We start from the raw sequence: 15,816 nt of genomic DNA, 5'->3' as shown, positions 1-15,816 counted from the left end.
TTTCTGTCCTTAAAATCACCTTTGCTGTCATATATTATTATGACATGTTTTTACATATTCCATATACCAGATTTCCTTGCTAGTTAGATACATCTTGGTTGGGGATTTTCAGTGTCAAACACAATAATAGCACATTCATTGGTCTTTGTTGCAATTACCATCTCTTAAACCGCCAGATTTCTCTTGGCCTGCTGTATCTCTTACATTGAGTAGGGTGTTTGTGAGTATGGAACACAAGAGGAGGAATGAGCATGCGTGGCTGCATGCTTCTTATATTGGGCAGGAAAATGACCTTTCAATAATTTTCTCTGGTGTTTACACCACCAAGTAAGTACATCTTTAAACTCGATGTTCTTGAAGCAGCCTTTGCCATGGTTTTCACTTTTTTCAACTGCTTTGAGACCTGCCTTTTTACATAGCTTCCTTCTAGAAGCATCTATGCCACCTTCTTTCTTGAGCCACACGCCGATTCTTGAAGGTCTTAGGTGCTTGTAGGAGTGATGACTGTCAGTAATAGTAGTGCACCTTATCATGTTGCAGGAACCATAGTTGAGATACAGGTAAAGTGCTCTGGGAACTTGGAAGAGTAGAGATGACCTGTAGCTACTGGGATTAGGTACCTTCCATGGAGGAAGTGCCGTTTCTGTTTCTCTTTGAGAGAGCAAGCGAGCATGAGTGGGGAAGAAGGGCAGAGAGAGAAGAGAGAAAGAATACTAAACAGGTTCCACACTTAAGGGAGTCTCCCAACATGGGGCTTGGTCCCATGACCCTGGGATCATGACCTGAGCCAAAATCAAGAGTTGAACCATCAACCCACTGAGCCATCCAGGCGTCCTAGGAAGTAGCATTTAAAATGATGCTTTAAAGAGCTGAGCTAGGACATGTGGGCTTCAGGGGTAGGAAGGAGAAAAGATGGTTCACTAAAAGTGACTAGCAGTAGAGAAGTTCTGGTGACAGATAGAATTTCCTCTTGGCTTTTGAGAAGAGTGTAATCAAGAGAAGAAGAAGAAGTACGTTTGGAAAGGTAGTTTGAATCAGATCATGGGGGAACTTGAATACTGAGTTAAGGCATTACCACCATTCAGTAGACCATTAGTGGGATCTCTTGAGATTCTTGAGCAGTTAGAAGGATTAATCTGAGCTGCAGTATGTTAAGTAAATTAGAGCCAAGAAGTTGGTAATAAGGAGAATGTTAGGGGTCTGTTCCACCATTGTAGATGAGATAACAGTGAAGACCACTAAACAGCTGTTCTGTATGTTTTTAATCTCATCTGGTTTTTTGATTCTTAAATATTGAACTTTTGTGTGAAAGAATTTTATTCATTAAAATTAATCTACCTGAAGTGTAGGGAAAGAGGCTGGATTCATATTTTATCCATTAAACACACTTTGAGCGATTATTCTTTCCTAAATACTGTGCTAGGCATCGTGGATCTATAAGTAAGAAAAATAAGATACCCTTTGATATTTTAATGTAGATTTTGATAATTTGTAAAATTAAGAGTGTCCTGGAGACACTGTTAACGTACTATTTAATACTAGTTCTGTGAGGCCACATTGGTAGGCTCACTTACATTTTCAAAGAGGTCTGAATTTAGTTTATCCAATAAAGGTATACTTCTGTGGAGCAAAAGGTTAATTAGGTTATGAGGATTTCTTTTTTTAGCGATAAAGTAGCACAGAGGTAACCAAATTTTGGCCACTTGATAGAAATTAAAGTGAGTTAGATAAATTATCATTTAGTGATAATATGGACTGGGCTGTTTTATTTACTTTGAGCATGTTGGATGAAATGATTTTGAGCCAGCCATTTTACTCATTCCTATTTAAGTTGTTTGAAGGAAACTAAGAAGAAAGAAGCTGTTGCTGAAAATAATATTTTCCTTTGATGTTGATGCCTAAATAGAGAGGAATTTTAGTGTTATTTACATTTCATCCACATTTGGCATGAATATAAATGTAGTATTGAAATTTTGATTTTTGTGTTAATTAGGTTTTTAGTATCTTGAAAATATTTGATGTAGCCGTACACACTGAAATAGGGTTACGAAGCTTTTTTTTTTCCTTTTTTTTCTACTACTGCTTCTTTTCATCCTCTTCCTCCTCTTCACCTTTTGATAGTCTAAGGGAAGGTAAGATAGATGGCTTCTTGGTAAGTAGTTCCAGTTTCATTTAATGGGTCCTGACTCCTAGAACTAAGTTATTGCTTAACAAGATGAGTCAGATGGTCCCAGAAACATTTTTTTTTTGTTACCATGATTACAACATATTGGCAGGATTATATTATATTTTGTAGTTGTTATTTAACCTGGCTTGTTGATTAAAAAAAAAGAAGTATCAGAACTTTGTATCCAGTGGAGTTGTTTACATCACTGAGGAATCATGTACTTTGCCATGTGACTTAATTATACTTTTAAAGACACCTCAAAGTTTTTTTCTGTAAGGGGTGTGTGTATATATGGAGGGGGTTGTTATACAGGGAGTCTATACATGATGGATGTAATGCTGTTTTACTAGATTTGAACTTTAAATTCTGGGTTTTTGAACAAAGATTTCAGAAAGCATTTCTTGGCTTTTCTAACTTGCAACTAAATTAACTCTCTTCCAGAAACATGCTCCTTAAAATAAAAGGATCTCTTATTTGGGTAGTCATCATTACTTTCAGGTAAATCAGAAGCCTCACACTTAGGAATTTGGAAGAATAAATTACGAAATGTTAAAAAGTAACTTTAGCACTTTAGGAAAAACTTGCAAATAATTTTAGTGTTTTTATTTTTTTTTAAGCTCCTGAATATTTGTTCCTCCATACTTGCCTTTGCCTTTGCTTTTGTTTTGGAAGCAGTTCAAAGGTAAAAACTGGTTTGTTTTTATATAGCTGGGAGGTCTGCCCTCCCTCCCTTCCTATTCTGCTTCCTGTCCTCTTTCCCATACATCTGTTAGTCCCTTGGTCCCTCCATCCTGGTGAAAGGAATTGGTGGGAAGGTATCTTGCTTGGTTTATTGAAGGAGAGTGAGAACCGCAGTTTATACTATGGAAGTTCATCAGGCCAAGCAGATTATGGAAGCAGTAGGCTTTATACTTCATTTATAAAACAGCTTTTCTTCCAGCATTGAATTAGTTTTTAGATGCTAGTATTGAGACTATAATTGACAATAGTAGTTGCTTTTTTCTTTTTAGGATAGCCATCTCTGATTGCCATAGCAACATCCCAGAAGACAATCATCTTGATCTAATGGCAGCATGTCAAGGAGTCACCTTGAGCGTAACCCCACTTTTCTGAGATTGTACTGGGAGTTTTAGTTTCAGAAGGAAGGTGATAACTTATGTTATAATTCTCTCTGTGTCGTTTCTGCTGTGGTTTTGTTGTCTGTAAGGAGTGTGTATTTTTAGGAATCACTTGAGATCCCTGATAATATTTAAAGCTCGTTGTTTTGTATGAATAGATTATTAGAGTGGAGTATTTGATTGTGTTTTCTGTTTACATGTTTTGCTCAGACTGTAGGTTAAAGGTTTCTTTGGGTGGGGGGGCAGTTTATATGAGCCAAAGAAGATTGTTTGAATACTGTATTATGTAGAAGTAGATTTTATTTAATTTCCTCCATATGTACTGTATTTATGGAACAATTTTCATTATAATTGTTTGATCTTAAATAAAAAAACTTCCTAGTAGAAAGGCCAACTTATAAGAAATACTGTCATAGTACACTTGGCTGAAAAGAAAAAAGAAAATGGCAGGATTGAATTCTCTGATACTCAGAAGTTTTGATGATTTTCCACGACAGAGTCTCTTGTTCTTAGTTCTATTTGTTCAAGTAAGAAAATAATGGTATCACTTCTAATTATTTACACAAATTAACTTAAACATATTAAATAGTCACCAACTTAATCTCATGGGTTTCTAAGAGAATGTTGTTTGTGAACTTTAAAATTTAATTACAGATGTATAATTAGATTATCTGGTAGATTTGACTTTCTCAGAGAAAATGGTATGTATACACATAATTTAATGAACATTTTAAAAAAGTTGTTTTTCATTATGTCAACTTATTTCAGTAGTTATTTGGTCTTAAGAATATGTCACAAAATTGTCAGAAAATGCTACCAAACAGAGTCACGTGTAACAAAGTTTTTAAACTGAAGGCAATGGAAGATTAAAATGTGCTATACACAGTAGTGTAATTTAGTAGGAAACTTTTTATATTAGGGATGTAGAGATTGGCAGTTTGAGACCTTTGATGAGTACTTTTATTTATTTTTAAATTTAAATATTTATTAAAAATTTTTTTTTTATTTTAAAGTAATCTCTGCACCCAGTATGGGGCTTGAACTCACAACCCTGAGATAAAGGATTGTATGCTCCCCCCGACTGGGCCAACCAGGTGCCCCCCAGTACTTCAATTTTTTTTTTTAAGTTTAAACTGAGCAAAATTTTGGAACTTTCTCGATTTATTTTTGTATTCTATTCTTTTGTCACTTCTCTTTCTGGATTATCATCAAATTATTTCTTTTTTCCATAAAAATTATTTTGAACTCCCAAATTCATCTGTCTCAGAGTATAAATCAGTTTCAGGGTATGCCTCTTAGTTTTTGGGTGCCTACGTGGCTGATATTTAGAGATAATACTTTAAAAGTGCCCCCCCCCCCCGGGAGTTTATGCCTCACCTTATGCCTCTTTAAATTTTAATTGATTAAATGAAATGATATATTGAAATCCTCAGTCACATGACACATTTCAGGTACTTAATAGCCATATATGGCTAGGGGCTATCTTGATGGCCAGTGCAGGTAAAAACATTTCCATCAGCACAGAAAGTTCTATTGGACAGTGCTGGTATAGGTGCAGAACCAACAATGGCTGGAAATGGCAGAAAGGCTATTTCTGGCACCATCTTAAGGAAGAGGCACTGAAAGTATTGTAACAGAAGACCATTGCAGGAATATGGTAGGATGTTTTCTTCATCTGGTTGGGGTCTTAAAAAGGGTATCATGACATTTTCCCCCAGTCTTCCAGTAGTCCTCCCTTACTTCTCTCCTTTCTCTCTCTGTGTGCTTCTCTTCCTTTCTTCCTTTTTCACATGGCAGTGAATTTATTGATTATGTTAGGAAACTAGGTTTCTTGATGGTTTTTTCAAGTTGACAGCTTCATGTGGTAAACCTAAGACTGCTTTTCAACATCTACTTCTCACAAGGTTTATCTCGATCTCCTGATGAGCTTTCATTTATAAATGCCACTCCACTTCCATTAGCTTTATTTAGAGGTTTCTGTATTCATGATCTTGCCAGTTTACTATTTACATTTTTTCTAGGTGCAGGCAGGATTTGTGGAGGTTTATTTTCTTATAGTTCTGCTTGTGTGCTAAAAATAAATGGGATAGATTAATTGTGCCAATTTTGGATTTTACAGTCCTTGGTGGCTTTTTGTAGTGTATTTGTGCAGTGAATGTCAGGTGCTCTACAGAACATTTGCATTTTCCCTGAAGGACTTGTGGTTGGATTTTAGGGCCCTATGATACCATTATAGAAACATCATGTACGCATATGTTGGTTTCTTGTATGAGTGATTTTGGGCTGTTTATTTTATTTTGGATTGATGTTAAGTAATTTTAGATACGATATATATTCCATGAAATAAGGCAGTTCATTCAGTAAACATTTACTAAATGGTCTCAGAGGTTTGGAAGCAGTAAGAATATCATTAATACCATTTGCTTAGCATTTTTTGTGATTTTCTTTAGCAGTGTAAATGTGGCATGATTTCAAAACTGTGTGTTTTCCTTAATGTAGTTGAAGTTCCAGATATGCAATCGAAGGTATACTCTATTCTGAAATGATTTCACTGAAGATTCTGACCCTTGAATGTGGTCTAGAGAATGTGTGCTGGTGTGGTGATTGGAAATCATTTGTAGGTGCCTTTGCTAACTCAGCATGCTTATGGGATTTGTTCTTTAGATTAAACCTGCCTCCCTGCCTTGCTGCAATGGTGTATGGCTCATGGAATGCCTAGGTTGCAGCAGGAAAGGAAGGCATGTGAGTTTGACTTCACTGAAATTGACTTAGAGTAGTTTGTGGCATTCGACTGTCCATATAGCATTAGAAAAATTTAGGGGGAAAATAACTTTCTTAGTGCTTTTAGAAAAGTTATTTCAGGAGGAAGTCTAACTTTAGTTCAGCCATGGTTAAATGTTATTAGCATTGAGAGCTTAGATTATAGTTGAACCACACTTGGAAACTTTCTGGGCTTACCACAGTTTGAGGACTCTATCATTTGAGGAAGTATTGTCTTGGTTTTATTTTGGTCTTGGGACCATGTAAGTGGGTCTGGAACTGATTGACCACTCCTTCAGCACTGGATAGAAAGCAGTGAGGAATAGTGAGAAAAATACTTAAGAAGGAAAGCATGGTAGAGGATAGTAGAGTTAGAATATGTAAACTGGGTGAAAAGCAGTGATTTTTGAGTTAGTGTTTCAAAAAAGTGTAGGGTGGTCATGGTTAGTTGGGCAAGGCATCAGAAGAGGCAAGAGACTGATAATGTGGCATAGTTGTAGTAATAATCTTTTTTTTTTTTTAAACAAAGCTGTAGTTTATAAAGGAAATAACCTAGCCTATATGATTTTTCTGTGGGCAGTTTAAAAGTTTCCTCAGTGTGGCCTTAGAGTTCTGAATTAATCCAAAGTAGAAGTTATTAAAGGATGTTGAATATTGAAGTATATCTCCTTTGTTTATACATTTTTTTTTTTCAGGAATCAGAACCTTTAAGGAAGGTCTGCCGTCTGTAATATGCTTTCAGTATTTAAAAGTCTATTGGTAATGGGTACCTAAAATGTTGACAGTTTAAAAAGCCATTAGGCTCTGAGCACTCCCTGTAAATACTGATAATTCTTGCATAGGTACATTTTATTTTATGAAGACATACATATCTACACACATACACGTATATATTTATACACATATATTGGAATGCATAAAATATATATGATGCCTTTTTTTGGGCAGGGGGTTAACATTTCCATTTTTTGTATCACACTTTTACCATGTAACAATAACAACAGCAGCAGCAGCACCATCATCATCATCATCATCATCATTTTTTGATGCTTTATTCTTCATACAAACTATATGAATTAATTTTGTCCCTTTTCCTTCATAATTAGAATATTTGAATCTTACTTGAGTTATCATTGAAATGGTAAGTGTGATATGACTATCATTTGAAGAGCGCTTTCCAAAGACCTTCATATACGTTAACCTTACTGTATAGAGTGATAGTTAACTAGTCCTCTGAAAGTGACCCGCGAGTTCAAATTCTTGAATGTTACTGTGAATTCATGGGTTTAAACGTATTGTTTCAATTGACTATAGTTGTTACCCTTCTTGATGTTTAAATTGTTCCATCTTTGGGCCAGTGGAAGTCTATTTAAGACGGCTTCTGAGTCCTTTTGACATGACTGTAGAAGTCATTGATACTTTCCTTGTTTTTTGGAATGACAGGATATTCCAGACTTATCTTGAACATTTCTGCTCCAGATCTGTCATCAGCCATTTTGCCAAAGAATTCTGGTTCCTTTAAGCGGATATAGCATTTAGAGACCATAATCTGAGCACTGGGGATTCTTTCTGCTATTAATCATTGTTTCTAGGGTTTTTCAGTGAACAAATCTAGATACATGTCCTTTCTTTTTCCTTTTTCTAAGATAAAGAATACAATAACTCATACTAATGCTTAGCAGTTCAGGTTCAGGACTGTAGGATTTTTACTTAATGCCATTTCTTATTTCTGTATCTTCTTTCTCCTGTGCCCAGACTGCTTCTGTGCACCTCCGTTTCTCATATGCTTTATCATGTACTATGAATATAACAGTTTTAGAATAACAACACCACTATCAACGATATCATTACTGCAAACAGTACTGCTTGTTGTTGTTGACTATTTGGAATATATGTATTTTTGCAGATTTTTGTTGTTGTCGTCTTTTGTGTATATCCTATTAACCGTCAGTAATTCCTCTCTGTGTGGTTTTGTCACTAACTGGTCACACAGTGAGGTGCCTTTGTTTAATTTTACTTTTGGTATTTTAGACATTAGTTATATAAAAGTTTAATCTTGTTTTATAATTACATAAATTGTGATTCCAAAGTTAAATCTACAAAAACAAGGCATATTCAATGAAGTCTAGCAAGAACACACATTTTCTTTTTTAACTTGGTCAGTAGCGAGTTGTATAGAGGATGGCAGATTTATTTTTGTTTTATGTTCTTTTGGAAGGTTTAAATAGGAATACATATACAGTTGTGAATCACTTCTTTAGTAACAACTTCTTTATGTTCTAGACCCCCAGGTAATTAATAATAAAGAGAAGAGTGCCAGTTAAAAAAAAGACAGGCTGTCCTTGATAGCCCTTAACTAATTTTGCGTCTCATTATGTATTTTTCCCTTTCTGTAAGTTATATTCATCCCTCTTCAATGATAGATGTTCATTTCTGAGACTGATGAGTCTTGAATGTATTGGTATCCATGATTTCTGTCTTGCATATGAAGAAATATCATTCCTTCTCTGCTCATTACAAGCACTGCTGGGCTCTGTTAGTTTGAGCCTAAGTTAAGGTTTTAGCTGTTCTGATGCTTGGCAACTTTGGAAATACAATAATACCTAATTATGGCTATATCTGTTGAAGGTAATCCTGTAAATGCTGGTAGCTTGCTTGTTTTTTTTTTTTTTTTCTTTAAAAAAATTTTTTTTAAGTTTATTTATTTTTGGGAGAGAGAGAGTGAGAGGGGGAGGGGCAGAGGGAGATTGGGAGATTGGGAGAGAGACTCTATAGCAGGCTCTGCACTGTCACTGTGGAGCCTGACGTGGGGCTCGAACTCATAAGCCATGAGATCGTGACCTGAGCCGAGACAAGGAGTCGGACGCTTAACTGACTGAGCCACCCAGGCGCCCCAAGGTAGCTTTCTTAATTTTCTCTTTCCATTGCTGTTTTAAGTTTCATGTTTTCCTTCTGCAACTAAAAAAATACAAAAAACGAGTTTTTAAATTATGCAGTATGTTTAGTTTTATTTTTTATTTTACTTTTTAAAGTTTATTTATTTTAAGAGAGAGAATAAGCAGGGAAGGGACACACAGAATCCTAAATAGCCTCCACACTGTCAGTTTGGACCCCAATGTGGGGCTCGAACTCGCAGACTGTGAGATCATGGCTTGAACCAAAATCAAGAGTTGGACGCTTAGCTGACTGAGCCACCCTGGTGCCCCATATGCAGTATAATTTAAATTCTTCAAAAAGGAAAACATGCATGCTAAATATATTTCAGGGAGATTTAATATGTGAGGTTATGATTATCCCAGTGATGAAGCTTATACTTCTATTTCCTTAAGACAGGAAGTATCATTGCTTTCTCAGGCTCCAGGAAGGCAGAAGATTGATTTGAATTATGAAAGGACAAGTTAGGAAAATAATTGAGGTTAGTCTCAGATCAGTTAGATTGGCCATTAATGAAAACATACTTGTTTTTATAATTTTGTCTGTAACCCAATTTCTTTTTTCCCCCATTTTAGAAATGTAATTTTAAAATTTTTATTTAATTTTTTAAAATAATTTTTCAAGTTTATTTATTTATTTTGAGAGAGAGCAGGGGAGGGGCCTAGGGGGAGAGAGAGAGAATCCCAAGCAGGCTCTGTGGTGCAGGATCATGACTGAGCCGAAATCAAGAGTCAGATGCTTAACTGGCTGAGCCACCCAGGGAGGGGCCCTGTAAAAAAAAAAAAAAAAATGAAAGTAAACTTGCATTTATCTGTCAGTCTGTCTGTCTGTCTGTCTGTCTGTCTATCTATCTATCTATCTAGATCCAAGTTAGTTAACATGCAGTGTAGTAATGGTTTCAGGAGTAGAATTCAGTGATTCGTCACTTACATGTAACACCCAGTGCTCATTGCAGCCAGTGCCCTCCTTGATACCCATCACCCGCTTAGCCCCCCCCACCTCCCCTCCAGCAACCCTCTGTTCTCTGCATTTAAGATCCTCTTATAGTTTGCCTCCTTCTCTGTTTTTATTTTATTTTCCCTTCCTTTCCCCTATGTGCATCTGTTTTGTTTCTTAAATTCCACATGAGTGAAATCTTACGATACTTGTCTTTTTCTGACTGACCTATTTTGCTTATCATAATACGCTCTAGATCCATCCATGTTGTTACAGATGTCACTGTTTCATTCCTTTTGATCACCGAGTAACATTCCATTTAATACACACACACACCCCACATCTTTTTTATCCATTCATCAGTCAATGGACATTTGGGCTCTTTCCATAATTTGGCTGTTGTTGATAGTGGTGCTATAAACATTGGGGTGCACGTACCGCTTTGAATTAGCATTTTTGTATCCCTTGGATAAATACCTAGTGGTGCAGTTGCTGGGTCATAGAGTGATTCTGTGTTTAATTTTTTGAGGAACCTCCATACTCTTTTCCAGAGTGGTTGCATTAATTGCATTCCCACCAGCAGTGCAAAAGTGTTCCTCTTTCTCTGCATCCTCACCAACACCTGTTGTTTCCTGAGTTGTTAATTTTAGCCGCTCTGACAGGTGTGAGGTGGTATCTCATTGTAGTTTTGGTTTGTATTTCCCTGATGATGAGTGATGTTGAGCATTTTTTCCATGTGTCTGTTAGTCATCTGGATGTCTTCTTTGGAAAAGTGTTTATGTCTTCTGCCCATTTCTTCACTAGATTCTTTGTTTTTTGGGTGTTGAGTTTGATTAGTTCTAAAGCAATTTTTTTCTTTATGTTTATTTTTGAGAGAGAGAGAGAGAAAAAGAAAGAGTGGGGAAGGGACACAGAGAGAGGGAGACAGAGAATCCGAAGCAGGCTGCAGGCTCCAGGCTCTGAGCTGTCAGCACAGAGCCTGGTGCGGGGCTCGAACTCACCATCTGCAAGATCATGATCTGAGCCAAAGTCAGACACTTAACTGCCTGAGCCACTCAGGTGCCCCCAAGTTTGATTAGTTCTTTATAGATTTTAGATTCTAAGCCTTTATCGGATATGTCATTTGCAAATGTCTTCTCCCATTCTGTAGGCTGCCTTTTAGTTTTGTTGATTGTTTCCTTCGCTGGGCAGAAGCTTTTTATCTTGATGAGGTCCCAACAGTTCATTTTTGCTTTTGTTTCTCTTGCCTCTGGAGATGTGTTGAAAAAGAAGTTGCTGCAGCCAAAGTCAAAGAGGTTGTTGCCTGTTTTCTCCTCTAGGATTTTGATGCTTTCCTGTCTTACATTTAGGTCTTTCATCCATTTTGAGTTTATTTTTGTGTGTGGTGTGAGAAAGTGATCCAGGTTCATTCTTCTGCATGTCACTGTTCAGTTTTCCCAACACCATTTGCTGAAGAGACTGTCTTTTCTTCCATTGGATATTCATCTCTGGTTTGTTGAAGATTGGTTGGCCATACATTTGGGGGTCCATTTCTGGGTTCTCTGTTTTGTTCCGTTGATCTGTGTGTCTGTTCTTGTGCCAGTACCATACTGTCTTGATGGGTATAGCTTTGTAATACAGTTTGAAGTCCGGAAATTGTGATGTCTCCAGCTTTGGTTTTCTTTTTCAGGATTGTTTTGGGCTATTTGGGGTCTTTTCTGGTTTCATACAAATTTTAGGATTGTTTGTTCTAGCTCTGTGAAGAATGCTGGTGTTATTTGATAGGGATTGCATTGAATATGTAGATTGCTTGGGGGAGTGTAGACATTTTAACAATGTTTGTTCTTCCATTCCATGAGCATGGAATGTTTTTCCCTTTCTTTGTGTCTTTTTCAGTTTCTTTCATAAGCTTTCTGTAGTTTTCAGCGTACAGATCTTTTACCTCTGTGGGTCGGTTTATTCCTAGGTACCTTACAATTTTTGGTGCAAGTGTAAATGGGATCAATTCCTTGATTTCTCTTTCTGCTGCTTCATTATTGGTGAATAGAAATGCATCCAATTTCTGTACATTGCTTTTATAATCTGTGACTTTGCTGAATTCATGTATCTGTTCTGACGGTTTTTTGGTGGTCTTTTGGGTTTTCCACTTAAGAGTGTCATGTTGTCTGCAAAGAGTGAAAGTTTGAATTCTTCCTTTCCAATTTGTATGCCTTTGATTTCTTTTTGTTGTCTGATTGCCCGGTTTCTTCTTAATGGAATTGGGAGCCCAGAGTTTCTTCCCTCTTGTGGTGGGAGAAAGTAGGGAAGGGGAGCCAGAGTGGGAATGGTAGGAAAGGAGCTCTTCTCAAAAGATCCTTCTTTGTTTTGGCAGATCTGTGGAGAAAGTGATTCTCATGGGAGGTGGGTGGGGAGTGACCATTTGTGTTTCTTTCCTTCGTGGGTAGCTTGAAGGAATCTAGTGATAACCTATGTCTTTGGTCCCAAGTAGCTGACTAGAAGAGACTTAGTCTTATCTGACTGTCACTAAGTGAAAAGAAACTAGGAGAAAAGAAGAAAACAATGACGTGGGGAAACATTTTTTTGTTTTTACAGTACATCTTTTTGAAGTGTCATCTCATTTTCTGTGCATTATTGGAATGTACTTTTAACTGACATTTGAAGTGCTTGTGAGGCCAGAAGTCTAGAACAAACTGATGGAGGTAAAGTCTGACTTCTCTCTTCCTTTACTGGTACCTTTGCTATTTCCGTGACTGCTTTCTCGGTTCTGATTAAACTTTGGCAGCTACGTGAGACCCAACCCATGCGTCCCAGAAGGCAGGTCACATGTGTAATTGGGTAATGTAGGAGGACATGTGCAGTGAGTCCCTTTCCACTCACTGATAGTGTCCTGGGTAGTAGCCCTGAGAAGAGACAGTGAAGACGCGGTGTTTGTGAATACCAACTGAGATCATCACCAAGCAACACACTGCTACTTTTTCTAGCGATGGTAAATTATTTCTAGCCTTGGGGCGCCTGGGTGGCGCAGTCGGTTAACGTCCGACTTCAGCCAGGTCACGATCTCGCGGTCCGTGAGTTCGAGCCCCGCGTCGGGCTCTGGGCTGATGGCTCAGAGCCTGGAGCCTGTTTCCGATTCTGTGTCTCCCTCTCTCTGCCCCTCCCCCGTTCGTGCTCTGTCTCTCTCTGTCCCAAAAATAAATAAACATTGAAAAAAAAAACTAAAAAAAAAATTATTTCTAGCCTTTATCTTAGCCATTTCATATATTCTGAAAAGGATCGCATCCTGTCCTCTGCCAGTTGGTCTTGGACTCTGGCTGGGTTACCTGTGAAAGTGAGATAGCAAACTGGGATCCACACACGAGACAGGTAAAGTCTAGGAGTAAGAGCGGGAGCCAAGTGTGGGGAATACAGTGAGTTGAAATGAAGTAGGAATAGGGGTAGAACAAAGGAAGACACATGATGGAGAGCAAGATAAGGAAGAGGTAGTGACTAGGGGAGCTTATAGTGGGGAATGAGGCAAGGCTCTGTATTAAAAGCCAGGGCAGTGGTCAGACACCTAGATACATACTAGAGGCAAGGTAGTTGGTTAAAGTTTATAATTTAGGAGTCAGAACATCTATTCCCTGAAAAAGAAGACTATCGTTTTGAGCCATTTGTAGCACCGCTCCTGAGACAGCAGTCTTTCCCAGGTGGGAAAGTTCTTCCTAGGTGGGAAGGTTCTTGCTAGGTAATAGCTACTCCCAGATGAGCCAACACAGAAAGCAGCAGTCCACTTTCCATGCTGAATCTGAATCTTTCCATGCATTCTGTGTTGGCTGTCATCCAGGAGTGAAGACAGTTGCTGACTCTTCAGCAGCTGGTCTAAATCACAAGGGCGTTTACGGTGGGTAAGTAAGGTTTTGGTAAGTTCTCTCTCAAAGTAGATTTCTAGATCACAGTCCAGAAAATCTGAATATGTTTGTATGCAGAAACTGTGAGGTAGGTTAACTTTGGAAGCAAATCACTAGATTATTGTGGGCTAGCACACGATTGACATTTGGAAGAGATGCATCTTGACATCTTCCAAAAGTCCCAGTTTTGTGAATACCATTATGACATAAAATTTTCCTTCGCAAAATATAATTTTTGCCCCGCTGGACCACTCACCAAAAATATTTTTGCAGATGGCTTTTTCTTGTTTCTGACTAAGCGTATGGTCACTGGTTCCATTTATAAGTCAGAGTCATCCCCGATGACTTTCCTCCCTTGTCCTTTTGGCTAACACTAGTCATTCCTTAAACCTCTTCACTTTTACCACCAGCTGTAGCACTTGGCTGCTTTTTAATGTCCATATCTGTCAGAAGAAAAAGCTTTAAAACAATAGCTTCAGGGAAGTTACTGTGTTCTCAGGCAACAAGTAGAGAAGGATAAACAAAGACAACAAAATACACAAACCCACCTGTTGGGCTCATTTGCAAGTGAAGTCACTGCTTCCTTTCACCGGCCTGTGGCGGGGCCTGCTGCTCACATTCTAGCCTCTGCAAAGTTGCCTGGACTACATTTTCATGGTGGCCCTTTTCTGTACATCTGGAATGGTTGAAACTAAAAACTTTAAGTCGATCACTACCAAAGTTCTTCTGTATATTCTTCCTTTCATCTGTCAATTTTCTTTGAAAAAACTTAGAGTGGTGCCTGGGTGGCTCAGTCGGTTAAGTGTCTGACTTGGGCCCAGGTCCTGATCTCACAGTTCTGTGAGTAGAGCCTGGTGCCTGCTTGGGATTCTGTGTCTCCCTCTCTCGCTGCCCCTCCCCCGCTCGTGCTCTGTCTCTCCTCAAAACTAAATAAACGTTATAAAAAATTTTTTTTAAAAATTTAGAGCAATTTGTTTGTAAATTAATACTAACTTCACCAATAATTAGATTGTAGGGATGTTAGGATTCTAACCATATTAGATAAAGTTCTTAAAAGAGGTGTAGAGAAATTAAACAGCATGTATTTCTGTATCTGACTTTCTTGTTGGTTTTCTGGTAGGATTTCCTTTTAGAACCAAATGAAGATAACATTTTAGATGTTACCTTTGTTCAAGGTGTGCTTTTAATTCTGGGGATAAATGTAATGGTATAATTCTCTGACATCATGCTTATTTGGAAACATATGTTGGGTTCCTTTGGATTCTTTTTTTATTTGGAAGTTTCATCAGTTTGTAAATAACTACAGCTGTTGTCATGTGTTGGTGCAAACCTTCCATTATCTGTGTTTTCTGCTCCCATCATATACCACCATTAGTGAAGTTAGCCATGTGAATTTAATTTCCAGCTGTAGATGTAAGGAAGTGAGAATGATTGTTTGGATCTATTGTTAAGGAAAGGCTAAATGCTTATTAGGTTTTCTTACACACCTTTAAAAGTATTGTGAATTTCTTACATTATTTGTCTTTGAGGATATGTAGATAAATCTTAGTACTACATTTGGAAACTATGGTTGTGTATATTCAATGCTTCAGCTGTAGGACTGAAAATTCTTCTTGATATAGAAGAATTTTGAAATCTACAGTGTTTATATTTTGTAGAATGAATTCTGTCAATTAGGAATTCTTTTTGTGGAATAAAATTAAGTTGTGTTCATGAAATATGGAATGAAGTACCAAGGCTATCTCTCTCTTCCCACTCCCTTTTTACCTGTTCCTGTCAAATACTTTATTTACTATATCTATAATTTTCAAGTTATAAAGTTTCTTTCAAAGTTTGGTTTTAAATGTCATATACCATAATGCTAAATGTCTTTATTCTGTACTTATTGGCACTTGCATTTTAATCATCCATCCATCCATCCATCCATCCTTGTCTGTGTTGTTTTTGGAAGTTCCTGTGCTATAAAGACTTACAGTTTAGTGGGGTCCTTGTAATTATAATGCCGGGCTTTTGAATTTTTGACATTTTAAACTTA

At 37.5% G+C, this 15,816-nt stretch overlaps 1 protein-coding gene across 3 annotated transcripts in view; it reads left to right on the top strand.

Annotated features, from left to right (window-relative positions):
• Nucleotides 1-15,816, top strand: part of MED13L (mediator complex subunit 13L) — a 305,008-nt gene that overhangs the window by 56,756 nt on the left and 232,436 nt on the right. Inside the window, exon 1 of one of the 3 annotated variants that reach the window (XM_047088543.1) lies at nt 12,074-12,593. The exons of the other annotated variants lie outside the window; for them this stretch is intronic. The gene's annotated coding sequence lies outside the window, so the exon portion shown is untranslated. Of the gene's footprint in view, nt 1-12,073; nt 12,594-15,816 lie in introns of those variants that run through there. 3 annotated transcript variants of the gene reach the window in all.

The sequence above is a fragment of the Lynx rufus genome, unplaced genomic scaffold (assembly GCF_022079265.1).
Source record: "Lynx rufus isolate CCGP_SWC_20201006 ecotype Redwood Valley unplaced genomic scaffold, mLynRuf1.p SCAF_24, whole genome shotgun sequence".
In the NCBI taxonomy this organism is placed as follows: domain Eukaryota; kingdom Metazoa; phylum Chordata; class Mammalia; order Carnivora; family Felidae; genus Lynx; species Lynx rufus.
Note: the sequence above shows the minus strand (reverse complement) of the source record. Positions and strands in the feature narration are given on the sequence as shown.